The following is a 13,713-nucleotide window of genomic DNA, read 5'->3' on the forward strand; positions in this document are numbered from 1 at the left end:
TTAAACTCGAAAGCAGAGTCCTGATTGCACAAAATACTCTCTTTCACTTCTCTTTGATCATGCTCTTGTGTAAGTGTCGTCAACAAGCGGAGTAAACCAAGCAACTGTTTGAAGGGATCGTTCCAATCGCTGGCTGCTTGCGAATCGTGGTAGCTCACGATTGTTTACTCGTTTCATTCGGCACCGATTAAATCAACACTGAGTTAGTGATTTCTAATCTTTGAACCGAAAATCATGACCCAGAAGGTATTTCAAATCAACTCCACCTCACAGTTTTCAATATCCCACAACCTGGTCATCGATTGCCCACCGGCTGCTCACGCTAGCCACAACCCGCAATCGATTGAATTTCATCCTCAAATTCCAGAACCTTCATCCGTCCATCTTGTTGTTGTCCAACAAACACAATCATTGCCCCGCTCCAGGGCTCAATCGATGTGATGGCCGCGGTCGGTGATATGTCACCGAGAATTGATCCTTGCGTGGTTTTGCCTCCCATTTTGAAACAGACCTTCACTTTCACTTTCTGTTTGCTCTTCACAGTTTTTTTTATTCTTTTTTCTACTATAATGGCATTGGACCCAATCACCCAAGCTCCCACTGTAGGAGGAAAAATAACGAAAAATTCAATTTCCAATCGACCCTGTTTGGAATGCGGTTGAACCAATCGAATGGGAGTTATTGAATTTTGGGCAGTTAACTAACAAGTGTGCGCACTTTTTCGGGATCCTTTTTTGCCCATTTTGAGGCGAAGGTGAGAGCAAATGTTTAAAAATGTATGCAATTCGTTTTTCGATTGGACCGGGGCTGCCAAATCGTCCATTGGGATAATTGGTGGGTGTTTGACTTTTATGAGAGGGATAATTTGCGAATAAAGTGAGTCAATCGATTAGAAAATTAGTTAAAATTGTTGTTTGTGTAAGTTTAAACAAAAAAAATTGTCTAAGTATTCGTTTATCGACATTTAATTGTATTTTTTTGTATTTGAATGCAACTTTGTCCATGCATCCCATATTTCAAAAGAAGCAATTTTTCGTAATCAGTTTTTAAATACAAGTCTCCATACTTTTTTGCGGGGTGGTGATACGAAATGCAAGAGACTTTTAAAAAATCTGTTTCTGTCTAAGACCAGGTTGCCAAGAATTTGTTAATTGGGAATAAAATGAATTCCACCTGAACCAAATTCTCACCACCATGACATCAGTCCACTGCCGATGTTTGGAAAAATCCTAAAATATTGTCAAACAACTTTTTCTTCAGTTTTCTTTTTTTGACTTTGTTGATTGGATTGCTGGTTGCTTAAATAAAGCTAAAAATACTGAAAAATCTGTTTTTCTCAGTGTCATCTAATTAGCTCATTTTGTCAAATCACGATATCGCGGAAACTATTGGTGTTGTTTTCCATTTTAAGAAATTATTTGTGGTTTTTGTCTCTGTTAGATAAAAACTGAAAAGTTTCATCCGAATAAAAAATGTCTAGAGGATTGCTTTGTTATGAAAATGCTCGAAAGCCCGTAACAGAAGAAGGTATTTTCTGAAGAATTTGGTATGTTCGGCAATGGTAGTGTATGCAACAAGTTGCAAAAAGAAGATTTTTCAACACAAGTTGTACATATCCAATAGGGCGTCCAAATTTCCCGGGTTTTGAATTTCCCGGAAAACGGGAAAAACATTTTTGGAATCCCGGGAAATTTTCGAAACATTCATAAAATCTATGTTTTCATTATATTTGTTATGTTTTTCAAGCTTAAAATCATAGAATTAGCTCAATTATATTAATTGGTGATAATGTACACTTTATTCTAAACAAGGACGACAGTTTTTAAATCGCTTCAATTAAATTAAAATTATTTTGTTTGTTCTTTGTTGTGCTTTGGATTTTAAATGAACTACAATGTGGTTTATGTTAAATAAACTTATATAAATATATTTCTTTTTTATATGACATGATCAGAAAAGCTTGAATATTTCTTTGAAAATATCTAAAAAAAACAAGAGGCGAAAACAAATAAAATTATACCAGTCAATGTAAAATTTTACATAAGTTTTTAATTTCATGTTTTGTGTAATAAAAGTTTTTGCAACAAGTTTCTGAAAGAAGTATTTTTAAGCAGGAGTCGTACATTTATCGGATAAATCTCTATAACTTTTTCAAAATGTCCTATGTACATAGGGAACTCTTGGCGCATTGGATGTTTTTTTAAAAAAAATCTAGAAATACAAAAAGTGCTGGAAAAACAAGTTTTACAACAAGTTGCTTACAACATTTTTTGCAATCCAGAATAAACGACTATTGAATGGAGTTTTTGCAAACATCCATGTGTTAAGTATAAAATAAAAAAAATAAAATTTTACTTATTGATACCACCCTTAGTAACATTTTAGGTTTTAAGTAGGCCATAAATGCTTATTCAGGTTTTATGAGGGTTTTGAGAACCATTATATAACCTGTAAGTTTAAGATGTTCGAAGTAGGCTGCGTGGCGGGTTGGACGCAAATTTTTCTGTGCTTGTCATTTTTCTGGAGTTTTTTTGTGTTAGAGTTAAAACTAAAATTTATTTTTCGACAAAGTAATTCCGACGGTTTGTGAATGAACCGGAACTCGATGTGCACCAGGTGAAATTGGAGAAAAAAGCTTCATCCGCGCCATGTTGAGAAGTGCCCAAACCTCCGGCCACTGTGTCGTACGTGTCCGAGACAAGATCATCAATCGCGTGAATGACTACATTCGCGATACGCACCGGAAGCCGTCCAACATGTCATTGCTGCTTGGAGCTGCCGGAGAAAACCAACACGGAAACGGCGGGAACAGTGCCAGGAACAGAAGATCGAGAAGCAGAGCAACTCAAGAATGAAGCTTTCATGGATTTTGAAAGCTGAACTTGAAAAAACTTGGACTTCAAGATAGAAATGCCCATCTAGATATGAAGAATTCGTAATTTGGTGAGAGCTTTCCTTTTTTAATACAAAAGAACACTTTCATTTCCTCACACATATTGACAATTCATTGAAGACAACCACGCCAATCTTATTATATACGCGGTAGGGTGTTCCCTCGGTCGTTCGCTGTGAGTTGTGGATTGCCTGCTTCTCTAATGAAGGTTCGACTGGGGGGGCATGCTTATTAATTTCTCGTCGCTCCATACCCTCAGTGACGTGATGGGAGCAAGGGCGTCTATGCGAAGTGTCCCTACACCCGCTACAAATTTCCGGCGCTTGGGGAGGGAAGCGGGAAACCATTTTGATCTACGCGCCGGTATTTGTAGCATTAAAATTCGTGCAAAAAAACTTATGCACGTGGGTGTACAGATTATGGAGTAAAAGATGATCGAATTGTTCACCTAGCGCTCACATGTGTTTCAGGACCAAGTTGCCTGCGGGTATGGGGATCATACATACATACATACATACATTATATAACCTGTAAGTTTAAAAATGTTACTAGAGTAGTGCTGAAAAGTTCAACTTTCGCAAAAAAAACTTTTGCAAAAACCTATTTTAAAATAATCTTTAAGTTACTACCGCCAACTAGGAAAAACAGGAATACAGTCCGAGATTCTAGAGCAATAAATTTTAAAATCGGTGTTCTGTGAAATTGTTTTGTTCTGTTCCTATTTTAACCAAAGTCGTTCAAAACTTCATGCTAAAAAATGGCTAAATATCTGTCTTAACTAGTTTCATTTGTCCTGATTTGCCGCACATGTCAGTTGTTTGATGAAAAATAATTTGATTTGATCTTTTTACAAATTTAAATCATAAATACCGTCATCAGGGTTGCCATATGGTCTAGGGGGTGAGATTGGGTCATACAAAAATGCTGAAATTTGTATGACCCAATCTCACCCCCCAGACCCAATGGGTCCCCCCTGATGACTGTATACTAGGGTGCCCAGAAAAAATGACAAGCGGAAAACGGTTTTTTGGGTAATTTTAAGCATCTGTGTTAATTTTGAGCGAAATTGGTTGAGATTAACCCATTGATACCCGAGCCTAAAGTTGGTGAAAAAAATGTTTTTCATACAAAAATGACTTTTTTAAATCGCTAATAACTTTTGAGGATCAAGTTTTACATCTTTGGTATGTTCTACAAAATTGTAGAGCATTAAATTTCCAATGAGAATCTCACTTTTGGGAATATTCGGATGAATGTAGCGCACCGTGGAGACCAAACCGTAAAAAAGTTGGGTTTTCCATACATTTTTTCAATTTTCCCATACAAACTTCACCTTCGAGTATCAATGTTGACCAATTTTGCTCATATTTGGCCCAGAGTCCTAAAATAGCTCAAAGAACAATATTCAGCTTGTGGAGCGAGGTTTTGAGAAAAACTCCCATATTCTGGGCACCCTACTGTATACGTAGATATCTCAATATTTTAAAAATATACAAAATCATATAGGAAATATTTAAAGCGTTAGGCATTTTGCGATAGGTAAACTAAAATTTTAACAGTTTTCCCTATACACTAAATATGCTACTGATATATGACAAATACAAATAATAATGCTTTAAAATTATTTTCGATCATCACCAAATCTGAATTTCCAGACCAAAATCTGTTTTTTTTTTAATTTCGGGAATTCCCGGGACAACTTTGTCTTGTCTTGTCTTGTCGTACATTACAACTAGAATCAGATCTGCCAATGAATTAGTACACTTCGACCAAATAAACACTGACGCTGTATGGAACTGACTCTAGAATAAATGTACAGGTGTGTATTATTCATTTGTCCAATATATTCAATTATTCATTTAAGTAATAATATTCATTTGCGGATAACTAACTAACATGAATTGAACACATGATTTAAAGTAAACTATCCGAAAGCTACTTTTATCTCAAATGCACGAAATTTTAATTATCTTCAAAAACAGTTATCATTCGCTCGGAAAAAAATGATTTCAAAATGTTGCAATAAGCTTTCCAGGAACAGACAGAGAAACAAACAATCACCGGTAAAACCAGTACCAATTAAAGCGAGAATATGCAAAAATTATGCAATATCGCTCAGGCCGTCCTGACCCGGTTCGATATTTTCTCTCTCCAGTTAAGTGGCTATTACAGTCCATCATCACGATGCTTGCCCGCTTTTGGGAAAAGTTAAGGGAAAAAGCACGTATTTTTGACGGGTTAAGGATTTGGTTCGGTTTTCATTCAATTTTCCGATTATTATTAAAAAAAATGAGGGGAACTTTCAAACAGACTTCTTCTTTTTTTGTAAATTATTTAAAGAAACCTGCAAAGTAACTCAACAAACCCTAATTGGAAACTGTCCTTTTTGCAAGCCCCTACCATGACCAACCAGAGTGCCACTCTGCAAAGTGGGGGTTGAATCACGTGGTTTGCCGAGCGAAAGTCGAGTTTTCCATCACAAGGCAAAAAATGAGTAACTGCGGCGGTTGTTGATTTTAGTAAACCCCGACTCTACAAGTGTGCTGTTGTTGTTGTTGGGAGGGTGGTAAAATGGCAACATTGGCTTGTTGTTTTGCTGAGGCTCCCCTTCTCGTTCGGGAGCAGTAGTTTGGGGGGTGATTTATAATGGAGCAAAAAACAAGCCAAAAAGGCCAGCAAGCTGAAAGTGCAGACGACAGCATTGATGCATGGAAAATGAAAATGTTGTTGAAGTCAGTCATTGTTTGTTGGGTTGTGTACTGGGAAGGAAAAATGCATTGTACGCTGAAATTGAAAATGTTTTTGTTGTTGAATGTAATGAAGTTTATGTTGTATTAACTTGTTTAAATTCTGTTAATTTTTAAAGACCAAGTTGTTAAGTACTGAATCAATGTCTTTGATTTAATTTTGTTAACTTCAGTCTGAATCAAACGACTTGCAAACATCATTTAAAATTCATTGTTTGGCTACTCAACACTCCCCAAGGCAAAATCATCCTCTTTATCGAGAAACGCATAAAAAATGTAAACTCGTAAAAGCCTCCCATAATGGAGTGCTAAAGTGTGGAATTAGCTTCTTGTGGTGGCTTCTGCCAAACATAATAAAGCGTGTACTGCATTTCAGGGGGGATTATCCACTCCAGAAGGTGAAATAATGCCGAATTACGGTTCCTTCGAGCGGAAGTGGACCAAACCAAGCCGTCGACCATCCATCCTGTCCATGAACCTGGACTGACAGACGTTTCTCTCGTTCCACCCAGCGGGCAACAAGCAGCCAGTTAATGCTCATTTTCCACGAACTAGTTTATACATTAACGGGACTTTCCCCGCTTTCCCGGGCAACGAAGCATGGGTTTTCTGTTAATTCCCGACTGACTGACGCCACCTTCACTGTGTGTGTGTTTGTTGGCAGGTTGTTCCGATGTTTAGAGAAAATTCGGATTTTTTTTGAATAAATTTGATTTGAAAAACATTTTTTTTATGTTTTTCAATGATACAATTATTAAACAAAACTTAAAAAAAACTACTAAATTTTAAATTTAAGATAATAATCCAACTCTCCCCTAATCGGGACGAGTGGGATGGATCAATTAGACTAATTGAATTACGCGGTGGTTGGGCATTGTTCACTGCTGACACACCACCGCCGGAGGCAATCCGACCGATTACTGGTGGGCAGGTGAGTGAGCTTTAGACACCTAATCCACCATGGACCAATGTCCAGTCAGTAGGTGCGTAATTTTATTGGCGTGGTGGAAAATTTGTTACGTCTAGACGGGAAGAGCTTTGCCGATCTGGGGCTCGTGTGGAAAAGTGGGTAATTTATTGCGCAACATTGGCTCGATTATCGATGGACTGTTTACTAGTAGGACGTACAATTTATTAGGAAAACTACCCTACCTGCGATTCATTTAAAATAATGTAATGTTTCATTCTTTTTTTTTTTTTTAATTTTGGTTCAAAATCGTTGGTTAGCATAAAAAAGTTGAAATAGCAGTATTAAAATTTTGGTAAGGTTCATAATATTTCACGTTTTTTCAAAGGATCACGAAGAAGTTTTTTGGATATTCAAAAGTTCACAAAGGTACATATACAAAGTACATATACAAAGTACATATACAAAGTACATATACAAAGTACACATACACAAAAGTTGATATAAATATATCAATGCCTCTGTGCTCTCTTGTGCTAAGCATGATGGATTTCCAATATAGTTAGAACAAGAGAGCACAGAGACATCGATGTTGATTGATTTGCATTAACGTATCAATTGTTAAATGCTAGAAATTCCATGCGAAATAAGAAATCGGTTGAACTCGTTCTTTACGGTTTCAATAAAACTTTGTAGTCATGTTATCATAGGCTTAAAGAAGCAGAAGTTTACGACTTTTGACGAGAACGACTTTTGACAAAAGGCATAAGTAATTTTTAAATATTTTTTGTACTTCGTAATATTGCTGTATTTCGATGCCGTTGTATCATATCAAAAAGTGGTTCAAAGACAAACTTGAGAAACTTGAAATTTGACGAGCTTTTTGGAAAAAATAAACTGAAATCCAAATCCAAATTTATAGGCGAGCGCACGATTAATACTCCAAAATTTAAGTTATTGCAATACAAGTGGGAAATTCTCTGCCATCTCACATGAAATCTTTGATTTCCGTGAAACTTTGCTCTTAGAGGTAATTTTAGTCCCTGATCACGAATCCGAGGTCAATTTTTCGATCCCTCGTGACGGTGGAGCGGTACGACCCCTAAATCTTTCAGGATTTTTACTAAGACACGTTTTTGAGTGATATTTGGAGCTCGAAAGAGATAGAAATTTGGTGTCAAAAAGACTTTTGTGTAAAATTGGACGCTTGATTTAAAGGTGTACTAAAAAAAAACGTACTATTCATCAAAAAAATTTAATGTATTGTTTCGAATTTGCAATAACCCAGAAGGGTAATTTTTCCGATTATACGTAGTTTTGTGAAAATATTGAGTACTCTCAAAAAAGTATTGAACTTTCGAATGCTATGAATTTTTTTCGATCATCCAAATTATAAGTTTTTTTTTTTCGAAAATACGTAATTTTGTATTTTTTTTTGATTTTCAAAAATAAAAATATTTTTATAGAAATGCATGACAAAATCACGAATATTTGTTACGCTTATTGTCAATAACTCATATTTTTAGTTTTTTTCAAAATTACATAGTTTTGTGAAAATTCCGAGAATTTAACAATCAATGTTGTAACTATCGAAATGTATGCCCAAGCAACACACTTTGTCAGATAAACGTATTTCCTAACTGGTTGTATAACCGATCGGCCTCGTTACCACAACGTGTTCTACAAGTCCTGTGCATTGGAAAAAGCGCACTTTTTTCTGTTGTATAACTTGGCAGAATAAGATGCAAGTTATCAGAGTAAGTTGTACAATTGTATTTGACAACACTGTGCTAGCTAACAAGGGATTCAACGAAAAAAGGGGGCGTGGTTTACGGCTGTGCTGTCAAATCAAAGCGCACACTGAACAGGAAAGATAGATTGAAAACAGTTGTCTAACCGTTACCCAACTTACATGTAAATAAACAGTTCTTATTAGAATTTCAATCAACGACGAAGCCAATAAGAATAGTTTTACTGACTATTTTGGTACGCTTGTTTCTGCCCGATTTATTAAAAAAAAAGAAATTGTATGAAAAAAAAAAACAATCCTTTCGCGCTCTCTAACTGTGGATTCTTGTGAAACCCTCTTCATAGCGAACATTTAGTTTTTCCTTTTTTGATGAACTTCGTCTTTCCCAAGATTCGATACGATGACTTCGACGATTTGTTGTTATCTCCACGGCAGGTCCAGGCGCGCTTCCACATCTCTCCACGAGGCTTCATAGTAAACAAGCTGGCCTAAACGTCAATAAGAAGGCTGCTGTCAGCTTTGTTATATAGCAGTTAGCTATACAACTTAACTCCAGAAAAGGCTGTCATTGGAAATAAAGTTATATAAGTTTGTCTCAAGTCAGCTTTTATAACTCCATTATGTAACTTTGTTATAACAAACCGTTTCAACTGTCATATCGATTACCGTACCACGGAGTAACATTGAAAATTTGTGTGGTTTTAATTTGTTGTTTTCTCTATCATGAACTCCGTAAGCTGATATTTTGTGTAGCTTTTACCGGCGATTTGTTTATAAATAATCGGTCAACAATTAAAATTATTGCAATCTTCGAAAAATAAACATTATTGAAACTCTAAATACCTCACGTACAAATTTACACCACCTAACAACACGCAATGTCAAGTTGAATATGTTTGTTGATTATAAGTTATATAACCTATTCTCCGATAACATTTGTGTAACAAAGCGAGAAAACCTAAGGTTATTTATAGAATGGTTTTCCACGCCCATTTTTCAGAAGATGAAGTCACATGACAATGTTAGATAAGCAGTGAAACAAACAGTGCAATATTATTCTTATTCAACAAACTGTTTTCAAGGAAAACATTGCAGATGAGGGAACAGCATCTTGGCATATCAGCATTTTGACATTTAATTACAGCTCGTAAAAAGCGTTTTCGACTGAAATCAAGTGATAAATACCTCAAACGGAAGTGAGCAAGCAAGTTTCTATCGAAGGTGTTCCAAAATAAATTGTTTAAACAGTGTAAATCAGCAAATTGGATGGAGTAAGGACCGAGTTCTATACCTCCCAAATAGGTGAGAATTTTCCCTATGTTGTGTTTTAAAGTTGGAAAAGAGTGAAGTTGACTGTGTTTTTTTCGTCCCGCCCGTGTGGATCAATCGGACCACGCACTGGACTCATAATCCAGAGGTCGCCGGTTCGAATCCCGCGGCGGGCGCTCTAAAATTCTTTGTGTAAATATGGGTATTCGGCGCCGTCGCTCCGTGCCATACTTTCATACACTTAGGAGCCCAGGGCGGCGAAGTCCTTGTAGATAAAAAGGAAGACACTAGTGGTTGGTACTAGCAATGGTGGCGGACAGCTATAAAGTCAACTTCGTTTTTTTTTTGACTGTGTTTTAACACTTTTGTGGCACAAAACACGATAGTTACATAAGTCAGTTATATAAGCAGTGAAACAAACTGTTATTTAAGTTATGTTCAGATTTTTTCTCGTATGTTTATCAAAAACAATTGTCTAACTATTATTCAACAGTCAACAAGTTATGAGTGCTACTTGGGTGACAAATTCCCGATCATTTGATACCCATATTGCAAAAACTGTTTTTTTTTTTGATTTTTTCGAAAATATTGAAATTTAAAAATATCGAAATCAAAAACAAAATTTGTGTTAAAGCTTAATCAAATATGGCATCGAAAAATATGTTACTCTAAACTACTTCATATTTTTGAAAAGCTGAAAAAAATTCTTGCAATTTTATCTCTGAGACTTTTACAATGGGACAATTAGTTTCTAAGATACAGCCTCACAAATAATTCGAATCGATGAAAATAAGTATTTCTAAGTGTCACCTAATTAGTCTGTAATTATCAACTGACGATATCTCGAAAACTATTTATTTGATTTGTTGAAACTTTTGAGAAATTTTCTTATGTTTTCGATTAAAAATAATTTCAAAATTTATAATTTAATTAAATTTTTTTCATATTTGTAGACCTTTTTAAAAATTATGCTTGATTTTTATGTTTGGATTTTTTTTTGAGAGATCAGAAAATTTCACTAAAGTGTCACTACCAAGAATATTAATAAGTTATTTTAAATGCAAGAATAAATACAATCGAGATTCGAGAACCTAAAAGTGACTGTAATTTGAGAATGATATTATTTTAAATTGTTAAGTTCTTTTTGATTGCAAATTTTATTCGGTCTAAAAAATGATTTTTTTTTTTGCAAAAAGTGTTTTGAAAAGCATGTTGCGCCAGCCCAGTTGATTTGCAGCCATTTGTTTTTTAAACATCTTAGGTTTCAATTGTATTTTTTGCAAAAAAAATGGAATTTCACAAAAAAAAAACAAAACATGTTTAATATATGCAGAATAATGCATTTCCTAATTGTTTTAAGTTGATAAAGCTTCTATTTACATTAAAATTTTTAAGTTTTTTGAAAAAATAAATTTGCAACAGCCTAATCATACCTTCAACTTTGCCAAAGAAACCAATCGATCAGAAATTACAGATACAGAATTTCATACATTTTCAAATCCTTTTTTTTATTACCAGCTCCCAAAATTGTATGAAAAAAAAATAATTAAGCAAAATGGCTACTTTTTGCAACAACAACTCAAATGTAATAGCCAGGGTGTGTCAAGATTGGTTTTCGATTTCAACCTTGACTTAATTTGACCACGATCACGGTGATTTCGTTGAAGTAACGAGGTTCAACGGGCTCTTGGCCCTACCAGGAAAACTAAACTACAAAATGCACTCCGCACTGTCACGTTGCCAGGTCATAATTTTCAATCAGCGAGTTATTTTCCCACTGCGCGGTTTTCCCATCATTAGTAGTCACTTTCCAGAGGTGAAAATAAAGATGCTTTTTCCGTTGTGCTGCGCACAGAAAAATTCTTTTCCTTACCATTAGAGAGCCCTGTAAACCTTGCCCTTTCTATTGCACACCTGACATGACAGTGGGATCCGTTTCTTCACTCAGCAACGTAAAAATAGCGTCCTTAGGGAAGTGAAAGCTCAGGTGATGGGAAATCCAGTAAAACTAATAAGAAATGGCACTGGAGGGAGGCTCATTACTATGCTGATTGAGCACACAGCGAGCGTTCTTCGCGAGAAGCCACCAACCTGAGGTTTTGGTTTTGTTCGTGGAACCTTGTCTTGACTTGAGCGCGGTTTTGGTATTCGCATAGTGGCGCTGAAATTCGCACATTCTACAGCCAGCTTTAGCATTAATTATGCACCGGAAATGGCGGATGCGAAAGTACCACGCGGAACCCGTTTGAATAATTTAAATTAATTTTAAGGTAAAGGTGTGCGGTTGATGAAATGGAATTGGAGGAAAATAAAAGTTTGCCACACCTGTCTTGAATTGTAAAGACCTCGTTGTAAGGTGAAGTGAAAAGTTTTCCAGACTGCAGACATGACAATACGGTGGGGTATCAACACTTGTTGAAGTTTACCCCTTTCAACTAAGAGTGTAATTCAATATTGTGTGGTGGCCACTCGACCAACACCGGGGCACACGGGAATATGCGACCGATAACTCCCCATAATGGATTGACAATCGCTGGTTGAGGTTAACCAAGGTGGTAATTGAATTGGTTAGCATGTGTGAGTGAACACATGCTTCGACGGCGCTGCCAAAGGGGAGAATATTCATTTCATTATTCTTGTAAATTGATACTCTGTTCACGAAAAACTTAAGTTAATGTTTATGTTAATGAGCATGCTAACATTTCCAATTTAAAAATGTAGCCCACATGTTGCAATCTTTGTGCAATTCATAATTGTTCTCTTCTTTTTATACGAAGTGCAATCTAAACATTCCAGCGAATTCCACACCAGACAAACATCAACCGTCTATTCAAGAGTACGCAGAGACGTGTCATAACCCGGTATATGTTCACAAGTGGCATAAAAGCACCCATTCATCGCAGCCATTATCCTTACAAAACTACAATTTTGATTGCTCGCCGCATGGAAAAGCTGCTCTGCCGTTCCCGCATCGTGCGTGGCAACCGACGATAAGAAAATTCATTTTTATCATCATTCTGGAATGCGACACGCGGTTCACACAGGCAGTTTGCCAACATCGGAATCAGACCATAAGGCAGACAGGGGACCGGGACAAGACCATCACTTCCTGTCGTCCCAACCTCAACCATGGACGGAGGAAGCCTTTCTCCAATCGGAAGAGCACCGGAAAGTACTTACACATGTCGGTTGCCAACCGAGTCTTTACTATTCGCCTTTGCGCTAAAAAAAATACACAGGAAAGACTTTTCAGAGACGCGCGCCATATACGTAAATCGATAACCACGGGGCGAAATTCTGCTCTGCTGCTGCGATGAAGCTCTCAGTTGGTAAAGATGAAATTCAATAACTTGGGCGAGCCCAGGCTTATCTGTCACGACATGGAAAACCGGGAAGCTTCTTCGCTGATGGCTTCATAAAGCTTCCCGCTGGTGGTTACACTGGTTCACACATGTGATTGGTATGAATTTTTCGTAATACTGGTACTTATTGTAAAATTTGGCTTTCATTAGGCGTCATCCATAAAGTATGTCACGCAAAAATCGGCCAAAATTAACCCCCCTCCCCCCTAACCAAGTAATTTTTTTTTCAGGAGTTCTACAAGAGCTCTTCAAGAAAGCTACAACATAGCAGTTTGGACCGCGGTAGGATAAAACTCTCTTCATGTACTCTTCCAAACTCCTGAAGAAGTTTCGAAGAGAATTTTATCCTACCGCGGTCCAAACTGCTATGCTGTAGCTATCTTGAAGAGCTCTTGTAGTACTCCTGGAAAATGTTACTTGGGTATGTCACACTTTGTCACGCAAGTTTGACCCCCCCCCCATCCCCTCCTTAAAAAAGTACGTCACATTTTGCCAGACCCCTCCTGGTTTTGATGGGATTTTTATAGTTTTGTTTTCTTTAAACTCGCATAATTTTGGTATTTTTGCCAATTTTAATATGAAAAAAATAATTAGCTGCCAAATTATTAATTTTTTAGAATAAACATTGCGATATGAAAATACAGTTTGGTATCTTTTAAAAACTAGAAGACCTTGTATAACATTCAAGTATTAAAAAATCTTGAAAACTGTTTTTCAAAGCTTTTATTAGAGCAACTTATTGGATCAAACCATTAATAGCAGTTTTCTCATGAACACCCTGCTTA

The 13,713-nt window shown here is 36.4% G+C and overlaps 1 protein-coding gene across 1 annotated transcript in view; it reads right to left on the reverse strand.

The window, feature by feature from the left end:
* The window catches only part of LOC6038613 (breast cancer anti-estrogen resistance protein 3 homolog), a 98,646-nt gene that overhangs the window by 25,349 nt on the left and 59,584 nt on the right, over positions 1-13,713 (reverse strand). The gene's annotated exons all lie outside the window — the stretch shown is intronic.

This window comes from Culex quinquefasciatus, chromosome 2 (genome assembly GCF_015732765.1).
Source record: "Culex quinquefasciatus strain JHB chromosome 2, VPISU_Cqui_1.0_pri_paternal, whole genome shotgun sequence".
Lineage (NCBI taxonomy): Eukaryota > Metazoa > Arthropoda > Insecta > Diptera > Culicidae > Culex > Culex quinquefasciatus.